The 24,996-nt window shown below is 46.0% G+C and overlaps 1 long non-coding RNA gene across 1 annotated transcript; it reads right to left on the minus strand.

Moving 5' to 3' along the window:
* Positions 1-758: 758 nt before the first annotated feature.
* Positions 759-24,996, minus strand: LOC137333783 (uncharacterized). The gene is made up of 3 exons (XR_010965986.1): positions 24,690-24,996; positions 9,221-9,301; positions 759-1,674 (listed from the first exon to the last, which is right to left on the minus strand). It is a non-coding gene; the product is annotated as an uncharacterized lncRNA (long non-coding RNA).

Consider the following 24,996-nt stretch of genomic DNA (forward strand, 5'->3'; position numbering starts at 1 on the left):
CCCCCTGCCGATAACTGAACCCCCCCCCCCCCACATGACTGACTCCCCAGTGACTGACCTCCTATGACTGACCTCTCCCCACTCGATGATTGACCCACCCCGTGACCCCCAGGCCTCCCAGTGCCCCTGTACCCACCCATGCTGTCCCATGCCCACCCATGCCACACACCCCCCCCCCCAACATGCATGCAATCTAAGACTTACCTGAACACTTACCTGAAGACGTCCTCTTCCTTGCTCTGCTCCCGTTCGACTGAGACCAGCCTGTCAATCAGGCCAGCCTGTTGGATGGGAAACTGACAAAAAAAATAAAAGACGTCCTTACGTCAAAATCGTAAGGACATCCAGGGAAACAGTGCTTTCGGGTTTCCCGTCCACGATTTCACACCCCCCGCCCCCTTCCCAGCTCTGGGCCAAAATCCTGGCCATGGTTTTACAATTACATCAATTTCACGTTAAACGCTGTGGGTGTGGCGCGTTCAGTGCTTTTTTGCTATATCTGGGTGACCCGCTTCTGTTGCCAGTCTGCAGGGTGATTTTGAGCACATTAGTTGAATAGTTCTTACTGCTCAATGAAGCTGCAGCCACATTAAGGGTCTTTTGTTCTGTCAAAGCTCCAGTTAGTGAATGAGATTCCACATAGAGGTTTCAGTTTTCACAGAAAAACAAACTCTATTCTGGAATATGATCCCAAAAAATGAAGAAAATCCTGAAATCTAATATAATAAAAAGGAATTTAATTTAATTTATTCAGTCCCCTTTCAGCAGTGGTTTTGGACTTAATCCTTTACCCAGCATCTGTTTTTCAGTTGTATGTTGTTTTATGAGTTGTCAGCTTCTCTGTTTTGACAAGTTTTGTAAGTTGACATGTATGACCTTTACACTGTACGATGCAGGTGTGTTCAGTATGTCTTCCCCTTAGTAACAGTGCACAGAGTCTGCTACTCCCTAACAGTGAGTTCCTTTTACATTTTTCCCTACTGTGAGCAGGAAGTGTGTTGGTTATCTGTTGTCTGTCAGTGTCTGTCTCCAGCGATTAAGGTGGTCCTGTACCTCCTCGTGCTGGGTCAGTAGGTGGCTCTGCAACTACAGATGCCACAGGGGTTGGTAGGGTGGCTGCCTGGGACTATGTGCTATGTGACAGGTCAATAGTCATTTCGGTGGGGCAACTGGGTGCTACTAATGTGGAATTACCCTAAAAGATATCTCCATCATCCGTGCCAGCTCTTGTTGCTGCTGGGCATTCATTCGGCACTGCCGGAGGACTATGTCAGAATAGACTGCTGGGCAGCAATGCGGTTGTTGAAGCCTTATATTATCTGAGGTTTTCAAACTGCACAGGCTGCTTGGCAGTCTTAAAACGATTGCATGAAGTATTGATGCTGAGCTACTGAGCTCTGTTTGTAGGCAATTTCCTGCAAATCAAGGAACCCTCAAGCAAACCCTTGAGCCAGCAGAGGTTGCGATGCCTGCAATTCCACCTGCACTTGCTTCTCTTTCCGCGTGCCCTGTGCTTCATCCAGCGGTCCCTGCTGCAACTCATTAACCAGTCCCAATGGAGTGCATTTATCTATGACGATGCTTGCCACTGTACAATTGAGTTGGCACCAGGCACTGTGGGATGCTCGGTTGAGGCTTGACAGTGGTCTCTGCCACAGTCCTCTTCCTCATGGCCTATAGGAGCAGGAAAAGAACAGATTTTACAATGCTGGCAGCAAAATACCTCTTAAAACAGGGCTTATATGATAAGACATTCCAACATACTATGATGCAGTGTGTGAGAGAAAGAATGAGTGATTAATAGAATAAAGAATGCAAAGCTAAGGATGATGCTAGCTATGAACTTGGGGGAGGCCTCCATTGTCCCCCACCCTCATCCTCTTTACTGCCTCCAGAATCTCCAGTGACCCTGTCCCTCATAAGGAGCCAAGGGTCGTAGGTTAGCTGACTCCCCTCCTTTTATACAAGCATACGGAAATGACTGGTCTATCTAGCCTGTCCCATACAGTTGTGAAGTCTAGTGCATCACAATACAGACAGTTCCCATCCACCCATAACCATGTAATCCCTTGAGAGAGGTGAAAAACCAAATTAAAAACCCAGGCCATTTAGTGAAAAAAATCTGGAAAATTCCTCTCCAACCCCTTTAGGCAATCAAAGCTAGTCAAGGTGAAAGGGATCTGGATGTTTTAATGCATCAATCTCCAAAGGTTCATGACGAATGCTGTGAAGCTATAGCTAAACCAAACAGGACTCTAGGTTGTATTCACAGCACAATTCACGATAAAACAAAGCATACCATTTTATCCTTGTACAAGAACTGCCCCCACCCCTCCCCTCCACCCCTCACCCCCACCTCCCACCCTCACTTACCTTTCCGAGGACCTGTTCTTTGGGTCCCCGATTGCGGCCTGCAGCCACAAGATTTCCCACTCCTGCCCATCAGCCTCCACATCATCCCCATCGGTTTCGGGCGGGAGTCGGCCTGGACCAATTGGAATGAGGCCTGGGAGTTAAGATGCCCAGGGCCTCATGCTGGTGTGGCTGAGCAAGCCTGTGGCTAGCTTTGACCCCCGCAAGCTGCACTCCTGCCCCAGGTTAAAATCAGCTCTTATGTCCCCTGCGCACTCCCAGACCATCACATGTTGTGTGCCAGAAGCACCACCCTTTCATTAAAAATGAGCTGATCTTGCTCAAGAGGTCAGCTTTCTTCACCACAGATGTGTGCTGTGCCAAAAGAGCAGTGGTGCCTCTGCACTGGGACCATATTATCAGTCCCATTATTCAGTTAAGATGTCTGTATAAGAGCACTGCAGTTCTAAATATTATTTTTTTATAGTTGTTTTTAATTCAGTTGCTGTGAGTTAAAACTGAGAGACTGACATGACTAGATGTCAAATCATGTGGCTCACTTACATTTCAGTGCCAAGATATTGGTAATAGAAAGTCATTGTATTGTTTGGCAATGTTTCATTTGTTCAGTTAGTAAAAATACAGTTGGGAAGCACCTGGTCACACTTACAAACAGATGGGTGTTATTATGTGTCAAAACATGAGGTATAACTAGGGAATAACCAGAACACTGTAAGGAGCAGCATTTGAAATACTGGCCAAAACTCTAATATGTTGGCAGGCTGAAGAGCAAGCGAGGCAGCCAAAATATCAGTTTTGACTTAATAACACTGGCTGCAATCAGTGATTTCTGTTTATTTCTGTTTTGCCCACCTATATCCATGTTATCAGGACCAAAGTGACTGAAAGACACAAGGCTTGAATGGAAACCTTTCAGCCATGTTGGCTTCTGATAACTGTCCTGATAATTGCTGCACTGTGTAGATTTCCCCAATGGCTCAGTAAATTTACCAGTGAGTGGCTGAGCTATACAGGCTGGGAACATCCCAGGTTTGATATCACACTATGCTGAGCTAGCTGATCTTAGGTGGGTTGGCAGTAGCAATGTTGTTAATAGCCTCAGCATCCCTGAGTCCAGGAGGGGAAAGTCAACCAGGGTTCCTGCTCCTGAGTGCGATCCAGTGACCCCCCTGCAAGTGAGCACAGAATTAGGCTTGGTTCTGATAACCCCAACAGTAGATTAGCCTGCCAATACTTACAACAGTGTCAATACAACAACAGCCGCATCGGCACCAGGTCTGAGATTGAACATGTGATAGAACTGCTGAAGATGCGATTTCGGTGCATCGATCGTTCTGGGGGAGCACTTTGATACGCACCAGCGAGAGTGGGTCGCATTATAGTAGCGTGTTGTTTCCTGCACAACATGGCGCAACAGAGAGGGGTGCCGCTTGAGGAGGCCCCATGCCCTATCCAGCATCCACATCCACATGAACATTGAGGAGGAGGAGCAGCAGGAACAGCAGGAGGAGGAGGAACCCATGGGCAGAGCACTGGCTCACCTGGTTGCTCATGAGGCCAGGGAGTCACTAATATGTGAACGGTTCTCATAAGATCACAAAGTGAGAATAGTCCAGTCCTCACACCACCCTGAAAGACCAGCGCCAACACCAACCTCCCCCACCCCCCCCGCAAACCCCACACACAAAACAGTCCTGCAACTACACATACACCCACTGTAAAGTCACCCACTGGGTGGCATCAAGTGTCGCCTTTCATGATGAAGCACATGAAAGGGTCCTATCACAAAAGCCAGTCAAGGATGGGCATGATGTGGCAGTATTGGTGAGAATGGTAACATTTAATGTGACTTTAACAAAATCCAAATATAAATGAAAAACATGACAGTCTGTCAGACACCCTTGTGCATACCCTTCATGATCACAAATCCTTAGCCTTTTTCTTCCTACTACTCCTAAGTGGTGCATCCCCTGTGCCTGTAGCAGAGGTAGTGGCAGGTTGCTCATATTCATGCCTTGACTGGTTAGATGCTTTTGGCCTACGTCCTCTGGGTTTTGGAGCCTGTGAGGGCCCCGACAAAGACTGCTCCACCTGCACCTGTGCAGGGGCAGACACAGCCACCTGGAGAGGAGGTAGCATTGTGGGTACTGGTTGAGAGGGGGGCAATGGGTGAGACGTGGGAGCACTTTGAGTGGCGTCCCCACTTCCATGTCCCCTTTCGCCATCAACCCTCCCCTGGACCAGGGCCATATCACTCCTACCACCCTGCTGGAAAACAGTTTGGAGGACATGTATGACGCCTTGGAAGCCCAATTGTAAAGTTTCTGTCTGCCTGTTTAAGGCAGCAGAATGTTGTTAACCATGAGTCCGAGCGGCCATTGTCAGGACTCATTTGTGAGCCATGCTTGAAGCTCCATGGAGGCTAGCCTTCTCTCCATCGCAGACATTCCCGCACTTAACTGCGACACTATCTCAGAAATTTCCACGGTTATCTGTGACACTATCTCAGACATATCTGCAATTATGTGCGACACTATCTCAGACATTTCCGCAGTTACGTGCGACAGTATCTCAGACAGTTCCTCACGTCCCTGTGACACTATCTCAGAGATTCCCTCACGTACCTGTGCCACCATTCCACTAATGCAGGAGTTGGACTCCTCCATCCTCTGAGAATGGACGTGACACCTGTTCCAGTACCTCGCAAATGCGCTGCTGTCCCTCGATCATTCTCCTTTTAAAGGATGGTACACGGTTCAGCATATGCGTCCAGCTGAGCAGAGCCTAGTGGGGAGTGTGCCCACCGACGCGGACTCTCCACAGCTTCCCCTGCCACCAGTGTCTGCTCGTACTCACTTGTGTGTGGTGACTCACCAGGTGCCAACCCAACTAACTGACTACTAGGACCCACTGCACCGAAGTGTGAGTATTTGCACTGCTGGATGGCTCACTATGATGTGACGGTGCGCCCTTGGAGGCCGGGAACTCCTCTGAGGAATCGCCCTCTCCCGTCACTGCAGTCGTTGAAGGACCTGTAGGAGAACAGAAGGCAATATTAAGAAATATCACAGATGTGTCATGTTGCAATGAGCACAATGAGGTGTTCAACATGCCAATCATTGTTCACATCAATTCATGTTGTGTGCAATGAATGTTAAAGTTGTGTCATCAGACATTTGAGGGGTGCCAGTCTCAGCGCCCTGAGGGACAGGCACTCAAGAGTGCGGCTGATCTGCAGGGCCTCCTCCTCCGTCTCCGTGAGGACCACCACTTGTTGTGGCCCCCCCTCCAGTCCATGCCCTCTCACGTGAATTTTGCGCTCTCTTCTCATAGAAGGGGAGACGTGTTAGTGAGGGTGAAGTGGTCAGCCGATGAATGCATTGCTTTGGGTGAGGCTGTCCGTGAAAGAGGTGCATCAGAAGATGAGTATGAGAGAGACATCACATTGGATCCGGTTTGGGTTGAGTGGTAGTGGTGGGGTGACAAATGGGGAGGTGAGGAAGTGCTGAGGAAGTGCAGGTAAGTTGAGGATGAGCCTTAAGTGGGTGTGAGGAGTGATGTGATGGAATAGTCTTGGCAGTGCAGAATGAGTTGGGCGGGGGTGGTGTGATGTGCAACACGGAATGCAGGAGAATCAGTAAGTGTACTCACTTTTGCTGACCTAGTTAGGTCATTGAAGCGCTTTCTGCATTGGACCCAAGTGCAGGATATGTTGCTCCTGCTGGTGACCTCCTTTGCCTCCTCGAACCAAGCCTTCTTGGTGGCAGAGGCAGGGCGCTTGCTCCTGTAGGCCGGGTAAAATAGTTCCCTCCTCCTCTGCACCCCGGCCAGCAGCACCTAGCACAAAGGAAGATAGTAGTGGTTGGTGCAGGCCAATCATCTCAGCCCCATGACAGTGCTGCAGGAGTTCCTCAGGGCAGTGTCCTAGGCCCAACCATCTTCAGTTGCTTCATCAATGACCTTCCCTCCATCATAAGGTCAGAAATGGGGATGTTCGATGATGATTGCACAGTGTTCAGTTTCATTCGCAACCCCTCAGATAATGAAGCAGTCCAAGCCCGCATGCAGCAAGACCTGGACAACATCCAGGCTTGGGCTGATAAGTGGCAAGTAACATTCGCGCCAGACAAGTGCCAGGCAACAACCATCTCCAACAAGAGAGAGTCTAACCACCTCCCCTTGACATTCAACGGCATTGCCATCGCCGAATCCCCCACCATCAACATCCTGGGGGTCACCATTGACCAGAAACTTAACTGGACCAGCCATATAAATACTGTGGCTACTAGAGCAGGTCAGAGGCTGGGTATTCTGCAGTGAGTGACTCACCTCCTGACTCCCCGAAGCCTTTCCACCATCTACAAGGCACAAGTCAGGAGTGTGATGGAAAACTCTCCACTTGCCTGGATGAGTGCAGCTCCAACAACATTCAAGAAGCTTGACACCATCCAGGACAAAGCAGCCCACTTGATTAGCACCCCAACCACCACCCTAAACATTCACTCCCTTCACCACCGGCGCACTGTGGCTGCAGTGTGTACCATCCACAGGATGCACTGCAGCAACTTGCCAAGGCTTCTTCGACAGCACCTCCCAAACCCGCGACCTCTACCACCTAGAAGGACAAGGGCAGCAGGCACATGGGAACAACACCACCTGCACGTTCCCCTCCAAGTCGCACACCATCCCGACTTGGAAATATATCGCCGTTCCTTCATCGTCGCTGGGTCAAAATCCTGGAACTCCCTACCTAACGGCACTGTGAGCGAACCTTCACCACACGGACTGCAGCAGTTCAAGAAGGTGGCTCACCACCACCTTCTCAAGGGCAATTATGGATGGGCAATAAATGCTGGCCTCGCCAACGACGCCCACATCCCATGAACGAATAAGAAAAAAGTGAGGCATCGCTGGATCTTGAATTAGCCTTGCCCCTGTGCTGCCTCATTGGGTCTTCCTGCTCTTTGCTCCAGCAAAATCCATTGGAGCAATGGCCCTTTAAATCTGGACACTGCAGCTGACAGCCTTTCATGCGGGTGCGCAGTCCACCCACTGTGCAGCTTTCGGACGGCAAACCCGGAAACAAGATTGACGGCCACCAATTAAGTCACGATCGCGTGGGGAATGGTCAGCTTTTATTATTCGCGTTTGCTGCGCGCCCGTTAACGACCCCCCCACCATCCCGCCGCCTTATTAAATTCGTGCCCCTTGTCTTCACGGCTTATAAGATCTATATTCAGGGCTATTTTCCAGTTGACCGTTTTTGGGGGGCCACGTCAGCCTTTGGAAGCTGTTGGTTAGCTCTTGCTGGTTTTCTAGGTGGGCCATATATGCAAGGTCTCAGTGGGTAAATGCACCACCAACTATGCTACTATACGAACCACAAAGGTCCAGATTCAATGCTGGGCTGTTCTGAACGTACTGACCTCCATCAGGAGAAGGGGGCAGAACCTTAAAATTAGAGCTAGGCCACTCAGGGCTGATGTCAGGAAACAGTTCTTCACACAAAGGGTAGTGGAAATCTGGAACTTTCTCCCCCAAATAGCTGTTGAGGCTAGGTCAATTGAAAAATTCAAGACTGAGGTTGATAGATTTTTGTTAGGCAAGGGTATTAAAGGATATGGAACCAAGGCGGGTAAATGGCGTTAGGATACAGATCAGCCATGATCTAATTGAATGGCGGAACAGACTCGAGGGGCTGAATGGCCTACTTATGTTCCTATGACAGTGGTGTTCCAATGACCATTACTGTCTCCTGACATGGGAGGTGGAAGAAAATTAGCCAGGATTCCTGTTTCTGATTGGTATCTAGTTACCCTACCCTCATCTTACTGGAAAATTAACATGCTCAGACGTTGATGAGAACAGGCTTTGGCTTCCTGTTTGTCTCTGTGGTCAAGAAGCAAGCAGATATTCACTGTTTAAGCTCACAAATGAAGAAGGTACCAGAGGGTTGCTGGCACTATGGAACCATACCTCAATATGAGCCATTTGCCTGCAGGAGAGATGGGGAAATTGTGGATGTTCTCATTGAAATTCAACTAACAATCTTGGTATAGTAAAGAATGGAGACAGATTATGAACCAAAAATATAACCGGTCTGTCTGAACCAATTCAGGCCAGACAGAATGGGAAATTACCTCAATGTGTGTTTAGATCCAAAAATATCCAACAAGAAGCAGAAGATAAGTTGCATCGGGCAAAATCCGATATTATTTGTGCAGCACTTGGAGCAGTTACAGAATGCAGCATAACATATAAAATAGGTGTTTCAACTTGTTTGTTGCTTCAGTGACTGCAAACAAATACAAACAGGACAGTAGTGGGTAGAAAGTAAAACCTCCTGTCTGTGCACAGTTCTTTCCAAGTTTGTAGACAAACCACCACATGCAAACACTGCACATTTTTGGTAATTTTGTGGACTAAGCAAAACCACACATAAGCCTGCATAATGTAAATAGTGGAAAGTAGGGTTTTTTTTCTAAGTGCAAAGTAAATTGTACAGCTTCTAGAAATATCAATACTATATCACTGTCTAACACATAAAACTGCTGCCTGTTTGGATTCATTTTATTCTTTAATAAGAAACATCGGCCCAGAATTTGCTGAAGAAATAACGGCGTGTGAACGCCGCACGCCATTATTAATGTGCAAATCGGCCAGCAACCATGAATTGCCAATCGACACAAGTTGTTGGCCAATTTATGCCACTCGCTGTTAGCTTCAAGAAAACAGCATCTCGCCCTTAACCTCCCCATGAGTTTCATGAAGTTGTTGCAATTGCACATTAATTGTCCATTGAACTTACCACAGAAAGATAAGTCTAGTAATTAAAGAGGGTAAGTACCTTTTTAACGACGTGATAATTGACCTCTCAACCTCTCTGGCCCAGAAAGTGTGGAGTCTCATTCCTTCAGGTAGTGAATTGCTGTTGGAGATTTTTAAAATGTCAAGTTTTAATTTTTTTTTAAATTTTACTTTACCTTTCTGTCTCTTTCTTCTCTCTCTCTTAATCCAATCTTTCTTTCCCATTCTTTATTTCTCTTTCTGTACTTGATTTGACATGGAATTCACGCACGCTAATTCACCCTCCTTCTCAGTCTGTTTATTTCTCACTCCTTAAATCTCATTAGTCAAGGAGATACACTGTTTGTCCCATTCTTCAAGGTCCCAGATGTCCTGTTGCCCTCGCTGCGCTGTTATCAGTTCGCACTTCCAGCAACTTTGTAGGAAAAAATATTTTTAGCTGAAGGATGCAAGAACAAATCTAACTAACAGGGCGCACCTTGAGATGCTGAGCTCCAGCAAACATATAGTATAACAGTAATTGGAGAAAAATGTCACAATCAAATTGATTTCTAATTTAAAATTATTTCCTCCAAATTAACAACAACAAAAAATCCCCTTCAGGTACAGGCTACTACTTCAGTGTATTCCATGGTCTGGGGCCCAGTGTCGTCACTGCTTGGCTGCCATGCAATTTGACAGCCCTTCCTGTGTTATCAACAGCTCATCTTCAGCCTTAGAGGAATTGATCTCTGCAGTCAAACCATTCACACAGTGTAACCTTACACGGTGTTCAGTAATAAAGAGAGCAAACATGCAGGTGTCTGAAAGCAAACATGCAGGTGCAGTAAGCAGTTAGGAAGGCAAATGGTATGTTGGCCTTCATTGCATGAGGATTTGAGTTCAAAAGCAAGGATGTCTTACTGCAGTTATACAGGGCCTTGGTGAGACCACACCTGGAGTATTGTGTGCAGTTTTGCTCTCCTTACCTAAGAAAGGATATACTTGCCATAGAGGGAGTGCAACGAAGGTTCACCAGACTGATCCCTGGGATAGCAGGAATGTCGTATGAGGAGAGATTGGGTCGACTCGGCCTGTATTCACTAGCATTTAGAAGAATGAGAGGGGCTCTCATTGAAACTTATAAAATTCTGACAGGGCTGGACAGACTGGATGCAGGGAGGATGTTTCCCCTGGCTGGGGGGTCCAGAACAAGGGGTCACAGTCTCAGGATATGGGGTAGGACATTTAGGACTGAGATGAGGAGAAATTTCTTCACTCAGAGGGTGGTGAACCTGTGGAATTCTCTACCACAGAAGGCTGTGGAGACCAAGTCACTGAATATATTAAAGAAGGAGCTAGATAGATTTCTAGACACAAAAGGCATCAAGGGGTATGGGGAGAGAGCAGGAATATGGTATTGAGGTAGAGGATCAGCCATGATCATATCAAATGGCGGAGCAGGCTCAAAGGGCCGAATGGCCAACTCTTGATTCTATTTTCTATGTTTCTATATTTCTATGTTTCAATCAGGCAAGAGCGTAATGGCCTCCCATGTAATAGGATTAAAAAAGAAAAATGAACATACTTAAGCTGTTTAGTTTGCAGTACAGGGGTAAAAAAGTGTCCTTTAGCACATCCAATGATACCAGCTCTCTTGCATTTTGCTATTGTCTCACAAGAGAGATCCTAATCTCCCACAGTCCCACCTGAGAGTTGCAAAGTCACTGTTTCAGTATTTATTAGCCTGTTTCTTGCTTTCTCTCATTGATTCATGCTGCACTTAAGTTCCCTGGGTGCCAGTAGCCTTACCTGACTGGCTACTCTTCATATGCGAGCTTAAGCAGTCAGCAGGATTCATTACAATGGGAGGCATCACAGATAGGGATGCCAACTCTGGTTGGACATATTCCTGGAGGTGTCACCACATGACCTACTGCCTCTGACCGCCCCACCCCCTCTATTGGTCGCCCAACATTCCCATCCTCGCGGCACACCGCTTTCACACGCCAATCGGAAAGCGAACAAACGCTTCATTACCCCATTGAATGATCCTTGACTGTCAGTCAAACAGCCATTTTTCCCATGTCTGATATTTTTATAACTAATTTTTAATGCCCTAATGATTTTTCTCCCTGGTTGCTCGCAGCAGTGTCCTGGAGATTAATCTTTAATTCTTGGAGTCTCCAGGGCAATCCTGAATGGTTGGCAATCCTATCACAGCCTAGCCTGATCCTGTCCTCACATCCACATACGTGCACCCTTCCGAACATTAGATAGTGGTCAGGAGCAGGACGCCCGCTCCCCTCCCTAATCCAGGGACCCCAGTTGAGATCAGCAAACTCAGGACAGACTGAAGAATGAAAGTTGTACCTTTCTGTTCTGTCGATTCAAAAGCACATTGAGCAGTGCATTTATGCATCAAGCCGCTGGGGAGGCTACAGCCCAGTATCTCTTCACCTTAACTCCGATAAGCAGTCTAACTATAACTATTTTAGTGCGGCGGTACAATCACTATTTGTGCTTGCACAATGGCACTTAATAATATTTGCACCTATTTAATGGCATGATTACGTTTGTTTAATGGGTGGGCTGTGACATTTTCCTGCCCATTATTTGGCCAACACTAAATTATTCCATCCAGTATTACTTAAGCCAAGGAATTCATTCATTGGGCAGTTTGTTTTCATTAATACCTCTGTGATGTGGTGTTTTTCTCTTCTGTTTCCCAGCACCAATACCTGGCATTACAAAAGACAAATTTCAGGGTTAATTTTAACCTCACCCGTCGGTGGGAAACTGACGTGATCAGATCAGGTGCCAAATCGGAAAGTAAAATCAGGCAGTGTGTAAAACAGGCAGCCGATCTCTATCGCTTCAGTTTCCCATTGGACGGGTCAGGTTAAAATTACCACCTAAATTTCACCAGCTCTTAATACAACTGCTGTGACTACAAGGAGGTAAGTGGACAGTCGCTCTCATTCATAAGGATGGATCCTTACTTGCTGTCAGACACAGGAAAAACATGATGTTATGTTAATTCATTTTTACCCCACTTTTGATCAGTAAGGAGTGACAGCAAAGAGATTTTAGGAATATGAGACTGGGAGGATTTTCTGTGCATTAACTGTAGCAAAATGATAAATATGCTTATACAGAATGAATTTACAATTTCACTTCACAGAGGACTTCTTCACCCAGAGTGAAAAAGGAAGCTTTTTTCTTGCTTTTTCTGTGTCTGACAGCAACTCAATAATAAGCAGTGACTGACTACTTACCTACTTTTAGTCAGACCAGTTGTATTAAGAGCAGGTGAAACTTACTTTTTTTTTGTAATGCCAGGTATTGGTGCTGGGAAACAGAAGAGAAAAACACAGAGGTATTAATGAAAACAAACTGCCCAATGAATGAATTCCTTGGCTTAAGTAATACTGGATGGAATAATTTAGTGTTAGCCAAATAATGGGCAGGAAAATTTGTCACAGCCCACCCATTAAACAAATGCAATCATGCCATTAAATAGGTGCAAATATTATTAAGTATCGTTGCGCAAGCACAAATAGTGATTGTACTGCCACACTAAAAATAGATATGGTACAAAATGTCATAATCTGCAGGTTTCTCAGGCTTGGGTGATTTTGGAAAAATGTTCCCTCCAGAATGTAAGTTCACTTTACAGTCCTTTAATGTGACACACAAATGCAAGCAAAAAATATTTGTCTTTCCCATGTCATCATATTCCTCTCATACCTATCATTTGGAAGGGAGGAAACACTTGTATTTATCCAGTTGTGGAGACATTGCCCCTGGCTCAGGCTCATGCTCAGTTGCTGAGCTTGGAGCCAATGCTGCAGACTGCCTTGAAGACTGTTAGTTGGCGGTAGTCCCCGTCTGGGAGCCTGGTATGGCAAACAGCACTGGAGCGTATCCAAGCTGAGTGGATGATTTCTTCATTGCTGCATTACCTGACGGTCCTCAGGTGAGGTTTGGCAAAAAAAAATATCGTGGGCAGCAGTAGCACAATGTGTGGCCTGGGTCTGAGACACCATGTCGACACAAGTGGCGACACGCTGACTCAATCCAGCCACATATTTATTCAATTCTGCCAATCTAAACTGTATGGAGCCTTGTAGAAGATCAGCTTCAATATGGAAAGAGATTAGCAGGGCAGATTTTCTATTGCTGACTTTTTTTTTAAGCCAGGATGCTTAAATCAGGGCATGGCTGACCCTGTGGATTTTCTGGGGTGACTCCTAATTTAATATTTATGCTGAACCCCTGGTTTGTATTCAGGTTCCCACTATGAACTTGTTTGATGGGGTGGGTGGAATTTTTGAGACTCCTGAAGCTTTTAAAGTGACTGGAGAAGTCACTTAAAGGGGAGATTTCTTATTGATAACCAAAAATATTACCGATTATGGAAATACCATGAATGGCGCAGCAGCAGGAAGAACTGTGTGGACACAGATATGGAGCTGTTTTTTCAGGAGGTGGCCAAAAGGAAGGTTGGCTGTTTGGGAGGGCGTCCTTCCCATTGGGGAATGCAGCAGACTGTGCGGGAAGACGTGGCAGAAAGGGTGAATACTGCAACGAAAGTCCAGGAAAACCGGGTGAAACTACGAAAGCGGTTTGCCATCCTGAGAGCATTGCCAACCTAAGGCGACCCAAGATTTCTTTATACTAAGTCGATGGGCATAAAGTATGTATGCTATAAAGTGTTTCCTCTCAACCTGTTACCTCTTGATTGCTACCGCACGCAATCAACTCAGACAACCATACGGTTCTTTCGTAGCTTCACACAAATGCCCAGACTGCAGCAGGACACACTTTTGAGCTGCAACTAACAATTGGAACTCTTATTCATAGAATTATAGAATCATGGAATCACACAGCACAGAAGGAGGCCATTCGGCCCATCGTGCCTCTGCCGACCCTTCGAAAAAGCTATCCAATTAATCCCACTCCACTGCTCTTTCCCCATAGCCCTGTAAATTTTTCCTTTTCAAGTATATATCCAATTCCCTTCTGAAAGTTACTATTGAAACTGCTTTCACCATCCTTTCAGGCAGTGGATTCCAGATCATAACAACTCGCTATGTAAAACAAATTCTCCTCATCTCCCCTCAGGTTCTTTTGCCAATTATCTTAAACCTCTATCCTTTGGTTACCGACCCACCTGCCAGTGGAAACAGTTTCTCCTTATTTACTCTATTAAAACCCATCATAATTTTGAACAACTCTATTAAATCTCCCCTTAACCTTCTCTGCTCAACAGAGAACAACCCCAGCTTCTCCAGTCTCTCCACATAACTGAAGTCCCTAATCCCTGGTATAATTCTAGTAAATCTCTTCTGCACCCTCTCCAAGGCCTTGACATCCTTTCTAAAGTGTGGTGCCCAGAATTGGACACAATACTCCAGCTGAGGCCTAACCAGTGATTTATAAAGGATTTGCATAACTTCCTTGCTTTTGTGCTCTATGCCTCTATTAATAAAGCCCAGGATCCCGTATGTTTTTTTAACAGCCTTATCAATTTGTCCTGCCACCTTCAAAGATTCTTATTCCCCATAAATCCATAGAGGTGAGCCTAGAAAGCAGTTGTCCATGAAAACCTATGTGGGTGCTGCATGTTCATTTACTCACAAATGCTCAAATCCAGGATAGACATTTGGGTGTTACTATCTGTGTTTTTCAAACTTCCAATACCTCAATGCTAGTTCTTTGGTTACAGGAGAAGGCAGCATATAACAGGAGGTAGCAATCCCACAGGGGGGAAGGGTTGAGTAACGTTAAGCTCTTAAATTCCATTGAAGAGGTCGCTCTCAAAATCATAGGGGTGGAGAGCTTAGAGAGAAGGGTGAAGCTGAAGACCTCTTCAAGCTCATAACTAATACAATCCTTTTCCTATTAACCTTTCTCCTATTCAGTCTCATACAGGAATTCCATTTGAATGATATATAGTATATTGCCACATAAGCACCGTTTGAAGGAGTATCTTGCAGCCAGCATTGTAGTATATGTTCCTCTTCTGTTTCTGCAAGCAACTGCCAAGAACCAGGCTGAGCTCCCACTGAAATGCCTTGGAACCTTTTACTATGTTACTATGTTATACTATGCACTATATAAATGCATCATGTTGTTGTTGTTGAAGTGGAAGTAACTAACACTTCATGGAACCTGCATTACCCATTTTACCTGTCACATGCACCAACACAGGTTAGATAATCAGTTTGGAGGAGCAACAGGTGAACCGCAGACCATGAGTGACAGGGCACTACGGAGCTGGTGGAACAGGAACCTGCTGGCCAGATGGCCATCTTGTGGCCTTCCTCAAATGCAGAGGCCAACGCTTCATACCTCATGGGGCAGACTGGCAAAATCTGTGCCAGGAATGGCTGACAGCCAGGACCAAGCTGGACCACAGGACACCGAGATAATAATAGCATGATCCAGCACAGCTTTGGCTTTGCACCAGCAGCTAGGTTAATGGGGAAGGATGTGCAAACTCTGGAGAGCACACTTATAAGTCCATGGTTGTATATGGGGTCAAATGCTGTTTCAGCCTTTATAAACCTTCAAAACGGGCTTTAAGTATGTCAATGTTTGCCTAGGCTGTGTAGAGTGGTGGGGGGGGGGACAAAAACAAAGTGAAAAGAAACCCAATGTGGAGGCATGAAACTGAGTCTGTGGGCAAGTGATGAAGTGGTGCACCACCCAACCCCCTGTTTGATGGCTGTCAAAGTGGATCTACCACTGCATCAGCTGGGTGCAAGGAGGGAGTTGCCTTTTGTGGCACTTTAGGGCACCTTTTCCAAAGTACAGTTGGATACCTTCCCTGTCACACGATTACTCAACAGCCTGTGCAGTACCCGGCACCCAGAAAATGTTCTGTGCCCTGTTCAGCTGATGCCTCTTTTCCACGGGTAGATGCCAAACATGTTACCTTTTGTGAATGCTATACATCTGTGGATAGTCAGCTGACTAAATTGGCAAATCACTGGTGGCGGCTTGGAAGGATCCAGTGACATAAAAATTTAATGCACTAATACTGGATGAGCCATATTTGTGATAGAAGGTCGCAGTAGGTCAGCTAACAGCTGATGGTATAGCTGTGTGACAGCAACTAAAAGTGGCAAAGACAAGTCTATTGTGACATGTGCAGATGTGGTGGGGTCTGTAAACATGGGTCCTGGGGTGTGGACAAAATGCCTCAGTTGTCGTTGCACCTACTTTTGTTGCTGCCCCATGAAATCATCTTTCTTATCTAAATCATCCAGTAGTGTCAGAACCCCAAAAGGAATTCCCATCCTTACCATTTTGCTTGGTGTTATTTAACTTGCAGCAGCAACCAAAACCTCGATTTTAACTGCCAGTGGGAGATGGGCGGGCAGGGGGCTGGGCCAACATCAAACCATCCCAACTCCGGCAGCGTGAGGCCCAGGAGATTTTAATTCCCAGGCCTCACCTGCATAGATTCAGTCAGTCTCCACCACCAACCCCCATCCCCATCCCTCTCCTCGAAACTGGTGAGAAGCAGTAGCTGGGCAGCGGGCGGGAGCGCAAAGTCGGGTGGCAGGAGGTTGCTGCCGAGGGCCTGGCGCTCAAGTAAGTCGTGAGGAGGGATCGGGAAGGCCTTACGATCAGGGGAAGGAGAGAGAGCACGGCGCAGAGGAGTCCAAAACCTTCCTTATGGGTCCCAGAGAGCTCCTCCTGGCCCACAGGGAAATTTTAAAAAAGTAAAATACGTTACATTTTCGGGCCTCTTCTGGCCTTGACTCCTCTTCCATTGGGGTGGCCTATGCGGGAAAGCCACAATGACTTCCCGCACAGGCCTCTGGTTAAAGTAGCAGTCGGGCCCTGGTGATAACATCGGAGTCCGATCTACATATTTAAAGAAGGGCCCCCGTTGGTTGCTACTGGGTGTTCTTCCCGCCTGCTCAGAAGAGCAGGTTAAAATCAAAACTGAAGGGAAGAGAGCGGGACATCAGCGGGTAAGTCCCACATGCGATTTTAACTGCTCACTTACCCAGTTTCCACCGGAATATTATTGAAAGGAAAAAGAAAATTGCAAAAATGGTGCAGTCCCTAGCAATTAAACCCGATGCAGGAATAAATTGCAACAAAATATGGGCGCCAATTTTCCTCATTCTACTGCTCCATATACCTATTTCCAGGGCATTCAGCAAAGATAAAGGGAGTGGAGACGTCCTGTCACTAGATATGCATTTCCTGGGGAATCCCTGGCATGGGCGTGAAGCTCCCGCCTGAAACATAGGAACAGGAGTAGCCATTCAGCCCCATGAGCCTGTTTCCCCATTCAATTAGATCATGGGTGATCTGTATCTTAATTCCATCTATCCACCTTGGTTCTGTAACCCTTAATACCCTTCCTAACAAAAATCTATCAATCTCAGTTTTGTAATTTTCAATTGACCTAGCCTCAACAGTTTTCTGGGGGAGAGAGTTCCAGATTTCCGCTACCCTTTGTGTGAAGAAGTGCTTCCTGACATTACCCCTGAATGGTCTAGCTCTAATCTTTAAGGTTATGCCCCCTTGTTCTGGACTCCCACCAGAGGAAATAGTTTCTCTCTATCTACCCTATCAAATCCTTTAATCATCTTAAACACCTCAATTAGATCATCCCTTAATCTTCTATACTCAAGGGAATACAAGACTAATCTAAGCAACCTGTCCTCATAATTTAACCCTTTTAGCCCCGGTATCATTCTGGTGAATCTGTGCTTCACCCCCACCAAGGCCAATACATCCTTCCTGAGGTGCAGTGCCCAGAATTGAATACAGTGCTCCAGATAGAGTCTAACCAGAGCTCTGTACGGCTGTAACATAACTTCCACCCCGTGTATTCCAGCCCTCTTGAGATACAGGCCAACATTCCATTAACCTTTTAAATTATTTTCTGTACCTGTCCACTAGCTTTTAGTGATTTCTGTACTTGTGATCTCTAAATCTCTCTGCTCCACAGTTCCTAGCTTCTCACCATTTAGAAAATACCTTGATTTATCTTTCTTAGGTCCAAAGTCAATGACCTCACACTTTCCCACATTGAACTCTACCTGCCACAGTTTTGCCCACTCAATCTATCAATGTTCCAGGTGGGGGCATTTAAAATGTATGTAATTGATGCAGGAGTGATGTCTTCACGCTACCCAGAAAATTTTCCTGGAGTTCTGTCAGACAGGCACATGGAAAGAAGACCATCCATGGAAACTGGATGGTGGAGGTTGTGGGGCAACCTCTTCTGATCGGAGGATCTGTAAAAGAGCAGCCAGCAACCTCCTGGAACTTCTACAAAGGTAATTGCCGTATAATATCGCTGCACTGTGGGGCTGGAGGCTATTCAGTTGCTATTTCTGACAGCAGCCAGCAGGCTTTCATTACCGTGCCAGTTATTGCTGCTACAGACCTTTAAGCAGCACATGACTGCCCTGCCCTATTTTGGAGTGAGCGCCAATTCCCAGATGTTAGTCCCGCCTGGCACTCACCTAAAACATTTAAAACAGCTACAGCTCGAGAAACGTCGGGATTCAGCCAAGGTCATTTTGGAAGCTTGCATAAAGCACATCACCCAACATATCCTGGGGTGAGGATTGGTGGGGGGGGAGGAAAATCAACCCCCCAGAATTTCAACTGCAGGTACTGCCAATGTTTTCAACCAGATTTAGCAATTGAATCACAGTTTCAGAATCCGAGGGGAGCAGGCAAGACCATAGGATGCCTCATGAGATCATTTCAATATGAGTGGAGGTGCCCAAAAATATGGGAACTGCTTCAGCCCCTAGCGAAAGGCTCTCCCGCAGCTCCAAAAATCTTTGGTGCAAAATGAGTCATTGATTCGGCCCCAGCACATGGGCTCATGGTCTAGATCGTCCGAGTCCCCAGCTTATCACTGCTACGTCAGAAATGAGAAGGTTGATCAATGAAGTGCAGAAGAAATGTGGTGACATCAAAAAAAGTCCCTATGATACATGATGATCTCAGTGAAAACTGCACACTGTAGAACATCATACCGAGATCTGTTTCTTTTTGTTTGTTCAGCCAAGAGGGTTAGATGAGTCCTGCTGCTATAGCCACTGCTGACAAATATGGTAAGCCTTAAAGGAAGAAAAAGGGAGTGAGGCTGTCATCTCAAAAGCCTACCATATAAAGAGATGGAGTCAGCATTTATAAATGAATGTTCAAATAAGCTATGGAAACCTGCAGCAGGAAACGGCTGAGCATTTTGTGCATATATGGGAGCACAATGCAATGGTAAAATTGGAGAAGGTCAGCTAATCTTCTTCTGTATAAGTTGTGCAGAATTTTATGAGGCAAAATGGAACCAGTTTAGCAATCGCAGTAAAGTTTGAGTATGTGAATGCCTGTGGCATTGTCGATCCTCTGCCCGTAGTGCGGGGGTGGGGCGCACTACATTTTACAGTATTAGGCTCACCCTGAGCATGGAAAACATGTGCACAGAACCAGATCTGCAAAATGACCAGCTGCCAAGAACAAATTTGGTGCCAGTCAACTGGATTTAAAGGAAAGGTGTTCAGCCTTAAAGATGTGTCAAGTAACAATGAAGTTGCTGAATCATGGCTAGAAGGTGCAACATAGGTAAACTGCCCTATTTGCTTCTGAAAGCATGGAGGCCCCTGCAGTGGGAGGTGCAGCAAAGAAAGCGGGATGCTCTTTTTGATCAGAGAGCAACCCTCCTGTAAAGATAGCAGTCTAAGTTGCATGGAGGATGGTTGAAGAAGCATTCAATGGGCTTGGCAGACCTGGGAGCAAATGAGGAAAACATTTTTGGGTATCTGCAGGAGTGCCAAGGTAAGTGGACAGCCCTTTGCACACATGTAGCCTTTTTCTCTCTGGAAAGTATGGCATGCAGGATTTAGGCTTCCCATTACCTTCAGGGAAAGAGGATGAGGACACATTTAAATGGCTACAGCACATTAAAGTGGCCAAAGCACTGAAGGAGACACGGAAATGATATCTGCAAAAGAAGCAAAGAAGAGGGCCTCAAACTCCACAGAGCATGATGTGGATGTAATCCTGAAGGAAACAATATAGAGGTGGGGTGGTATTCTTGGTTCCAAAGGCAAGAAATCTGCCCGTGCATCTGGATTTGTAATGTGGAAGGAGGTGGCAGTGGCAGTCAATGTAACCTCCATAACCACAAGCACCTGCTTGCAATGTCAGAAGAAATTTAATGGCATGACATGGAAAGGTAAGTGACATGCTAACTAAATGCCAGAACTGTCTAGTGACACTCTCAAAGAAGCCATCACTCCCTGCCCTATTTAGAAACTGCACCAGGGTTTGCCAGAACATATATAGCTCCATGCATCAGTGTGTCTTTCACATGGATCCTCACAGGGATCCCCACCTTCTTCATCAACCCTCTCATCCTGCCGTGCATGTTAGCATTCTGAAGTTCACCTCCCATGTCCAAGTATCAGTGCATATTCTTCCATTCCATTCCACACTTTGAAAGCTACTACTCACTGCAGATAAAATAATGAGACTGATGCTGCCATATCAAAAGCAGGAGAAGTTAGCACACAAGACAGCAGGCTACAGTTGAAGGAACCCCCTGATACATGACATTTAACTCAACAAGAGGAAGAGACCATGGAAATCCTGGGGAATAACTCTTCCTAAACTGTGGTAAATGGAAAAGGTAAAGTTCCTGTGCTGACAATCAATTTGTGATGACCAAGTACATATCTGAAAAAACTATGATGATGGAAATAGACCCGAGCTTGGACAAAATGTCTGACTGAAACAGCAACATGGGCTGATGAGCAGGTCATTCAGTAACAGCAGAACTATGCTAAGTATTGTTTTTCCTTTGTATCCTTAGAACCAGCAAGCCAAGGCGGGGCACAGGAAGCAGCTGAAGACAAGATACCAGACCATCAACATTTTTTTTTTTTTTTTTTATTCGTTCACGGGATGTGGGCGTCGCTGGCAAGGCCGGCATTTATTGCCCATCCCTAATTTGCCCTCGAGAAGGTGGTGGTGAGCCGCCTTCTTGAACCGCTGCAGTCCGTGTGGTGACGGTTCTCCCACAGTGCTGTTAGGAAGGGAGTTCCAGGATTTTGACCCAGCGACAATGAAGGAACGGCGATATATTTCCAAGTCGGGATGGTGTGTGACTTGGAGGGGAACGTGCAGGTGGTGTTGTTCCCATGCGCCTGCTGCCCTTGTCCTTCTAGGTGGTAGAGGTCGCGGGTTTGGGAGGTGCTGTCGAAGAAGCCTTGGCGAGTTGCTGCAGTGCACCCTGTGGATGGGTGCAGAAACTCACCCACCCCATCACTTTCATTCAGCAGTCCAGATAGTCATTGGGGATAACCAATATTGTGCAGAAGAAGAACTGTCACTGGGTGACTCACTGAGCACAGGGAAACTGGAAGATAAATGTTTAGAAGTGGAACATGATGTTGCTGAGCGCAGCAACTGTATATGTCATTCCCCTCCCAGCAGCACTGCAAGTTAATGCCAATCTCCATAGGTCCTACCATGAAATGAAGGATGCTAGCAGAACATTATACACATGTGGAGATATTGTGCAGCCTCTCAGCGGATGCGAGGCAGTGGGAGCCTTGGTTACATAGTCCAATGGCATCCTCTGCCACACAATCTGAGAGGGATTCCTTCCATGCAATGCTTGCTGGAGAGAGTGGCATCTCCAGGAACACCTACATGCATCCTCCTTAACAATGAGGCTTCTAGGCTAGTCAGTGCACCACAAGTGGAAGCATTGACTGTTGGCTTTCAGACCCTGGGGCTGTATGGAGACTTTGTTAGCTATCAGTCTCCATTACAATCCAGAGCAGCATCTCTGGAGGGTTTTCAGAATAACCTGTACAGTCGCTCTTAGGTTTTGAGGGAAATTAATGCTTCCATCAGGTATGTTCTCCTGTAAAGCGTATGTCTCCTTTTCCCAGATCAAGCGAAGTTCACACTGATGAGGCAGCTTCCACTCAGGGCAGCAGCATCTCCAATCTCCAGACAACGGCCCCCCCACCTCCCCCACCCACCACAAAATGCTTTCGCAAGTGGAAGGAACAGAGCAGAACATGCTCTGGATGAACCATTGAGTACACCCCAGCCTGTCATGGGTCCATCTCAGAACTCAGTGGCCGTGTGTGAAGGGCCACCTCCACCCCAAGAGGCTCATAATATTTGAGAAGCTACCAACATCTCTGACCACTAACCCTCAGGTGTCACTTGGATATATTGTTAGAATAGACATCAGGAGAAGTAAAGTTATAATGGATGTCGAAGGTGCAAAATCCTAGAGCATTTTGTTAGTGAGTGGTCAACTGCCGAAGTATAAATGCATTGTGCGTGGCTCTGATGTGAAGGAACTGGTGTCTAGAATCACAGGCTAATTGTCCAATGAAGAAGTGAAAACCCTTTCTGTTAAATAATGATGAGGGTTCTCATGCGGTGCATGTAGAGTCAGGTGAGTGCAGTTCATGCGCAATGACTCTGGAAAATCCTACCACTCTGTAGAACTGGATAGCATGTTCATTCAGCACTGTGAGCAGTAACAAACTTGATAAAGTCACCAGCTCAGGCAAACAGAGCATTTGTGGCTTGCCTAATGCTGGCATGCACTGCAAATTGACTGATATGGCAGAAGTCACATGTCGGACTTTGGAATGACCCAATGGCATAAAGATTTAGTGCAGTGGCCACTTTCTCCACTGCAGTAAGTTCAGTCCTAGCTGTGGATCTAATCTGTAGTTCTGGCCACAACAGAAGAAAAAAAGACTTTCATTTATATAGCGCCTTTCACAACCTTAAGACATCCCAAAGTGCTTTATAGCCAATTAAGTACTTTTGAAGTGTAGTCCTACATAATGTAGGAAATGCGGCAATTTGCGCACAGTAAGGCCTCATAAACAACAATGAGATAATGACCGGATAATCTGTTTTGGTGATGTTGGTTCAGGGATCAGTATTGGCCAGGACACCAGGGAGAACTCCCCTGCTGCTCTTCGAAATAGTGTCATGGGATCTTTTATGTCCACCTGAGAAGGCAGACCAGGCCTCGGTTTGACGTCTCATCTGAAAGATGAAGCATAGCTCCTCCAGGGCTTCAGTGCTGAAACGTAGCATCCTAGGCATAACTCCAGAGAGAAATTCAGAAAGGACCTCCTCAGTGTGTAAACCCTATTGGTGAGGTATCTTCGAGAGTCTGGATCTGTGCTAATCATGCCTAATTTGATGGGCTTCCCATGCATTCACTTGCTGTTCTCCTTCTAACCTCCATCATCTATATTAGAAATACTAGGATCCCCATTTTGATGCTTTCACAGATTATATGTTAAATTATCCTGGATGACAATCCTCTCCAGGGGGACCTGGATTTGAATTTGAAGGGTATAGTTAAAAAGGGCAAAAATAATTTTTTAGAAAGATGTAGGTAAAGGAGTTATAGGCTTCCTACCACAAAGCTGCAATAGACACCATTAACTCCTCTGTCACCTGATCCTGACAGGCAGGCCTGCTTTTTACAGGCACTTCTTAAAAGGCCAGAGCTAAGGGTGGAAATGACGCTATTTAGGACAGGCGGCCATCCCATCCTAAATTCCTCATTTTGTATGCTTGTACATCCTACTGGGAAAAACCATCACCAATGCACCTTCTCAGAGCCCAGGAATTTCAGAGTCAGGAATTTTAAAGTTGAAGCACATGGGGACTGGAAGCAACCTAGGTCAGCAAGAATGGGGATGATGGGTGAGCAGGACTTGGTGCGGGATACGATACAGGCGGCAGAGTTCAGTCCATCAAGACTGGAAGTAAAAAAAGGCACATATGAGGGTTTCAATGGCAAATGGGCTGAGGGTGGGGTGGAGGCAGGAAATGTTAGAGGTATAAGTAGTCTGGATTTGTGATGGACAGGATATGGGGTCAGAAGCTCAGCTCGGAGTCAAACATAGTTCAATGTTCTATTTACTTTGTTGACTCCTGCCCTGCAATAGTTGAACACATTGAGCATTGACTCTAACAAGACATTTACGGTTCTTTCAACCTCACTTTTAGTTATTTCAACATATATATTATTTATACATGTGTCGCCCATTTTTCCATCCTATATGCAGTAATATAAATGTGCCTGTAATACATTTCATCTGTCATTGTTCTGCAGACTTGCATTATTGTGTTTAACTTATTTTATAATTTCTATGCTGTCTCCTGCTATTCCACTAACCCTCCTAGTTTGATATAATCAGCAAATTTGATCAATTTCCATTCAGTTTCTGAATCCAAGTCATTGACGTACATTAGAAACATTAATAACCCCAACATTGATCCATGAGGCATCAGCAGGCGTACTCCTCCCAACCCCACATTCGAACAACGCAGACTGCGACCTCCCCACCCCCCGGCCACCGCAACATCCCGACCCGATCGCCCCCATTCCAATCGCCCCCATTCCCAATCACCCCTCTTTCCCTATTGCCCGCATTCCCAATTGTCCCCCTTTCCCGGTTGACTCCCCTTTAATCACTTACCTGAGGGCTGCCAGGCATCCCAACAGCCCGACCTTCCATTCTGCTTCACTGACGAGCTGTCTGTCACGGTCCCATCCTTCTATGAAAGCAATTTGCATTTGTTGAGAACAAGCAAGATACCTTCACTAATCTAGAGGATCATAAATAAATGTGAAGTTTTTTTTGCCTGCCAAGTTACTGTAATCATGGGCCTCTCAGGCTGTGTAGTGCAAATGGAAAAAACGAGTATGCCATATAAACTGAAAAATGGAAAAGGTAGCATTAAAGCAATCTGAGGTATTTGTTTGACTTCACGATAAAGGTTGCC

This window comes from Heptranchias perlo, chromosome 2 (assembly GCF_035084215.1).
Source record: "Heptranchias perlo isolate sHepPer1 chromosome 2, sHepPer1.hap1, whole genome shotgun sequence".
NCBI classification, from domain to species: Eukaryota; Metazoa; Chordata; class Chondrichthyes; order Hexanchiformes; family Hexanchidae; genus Heptranchias; species Heptranchias perlo.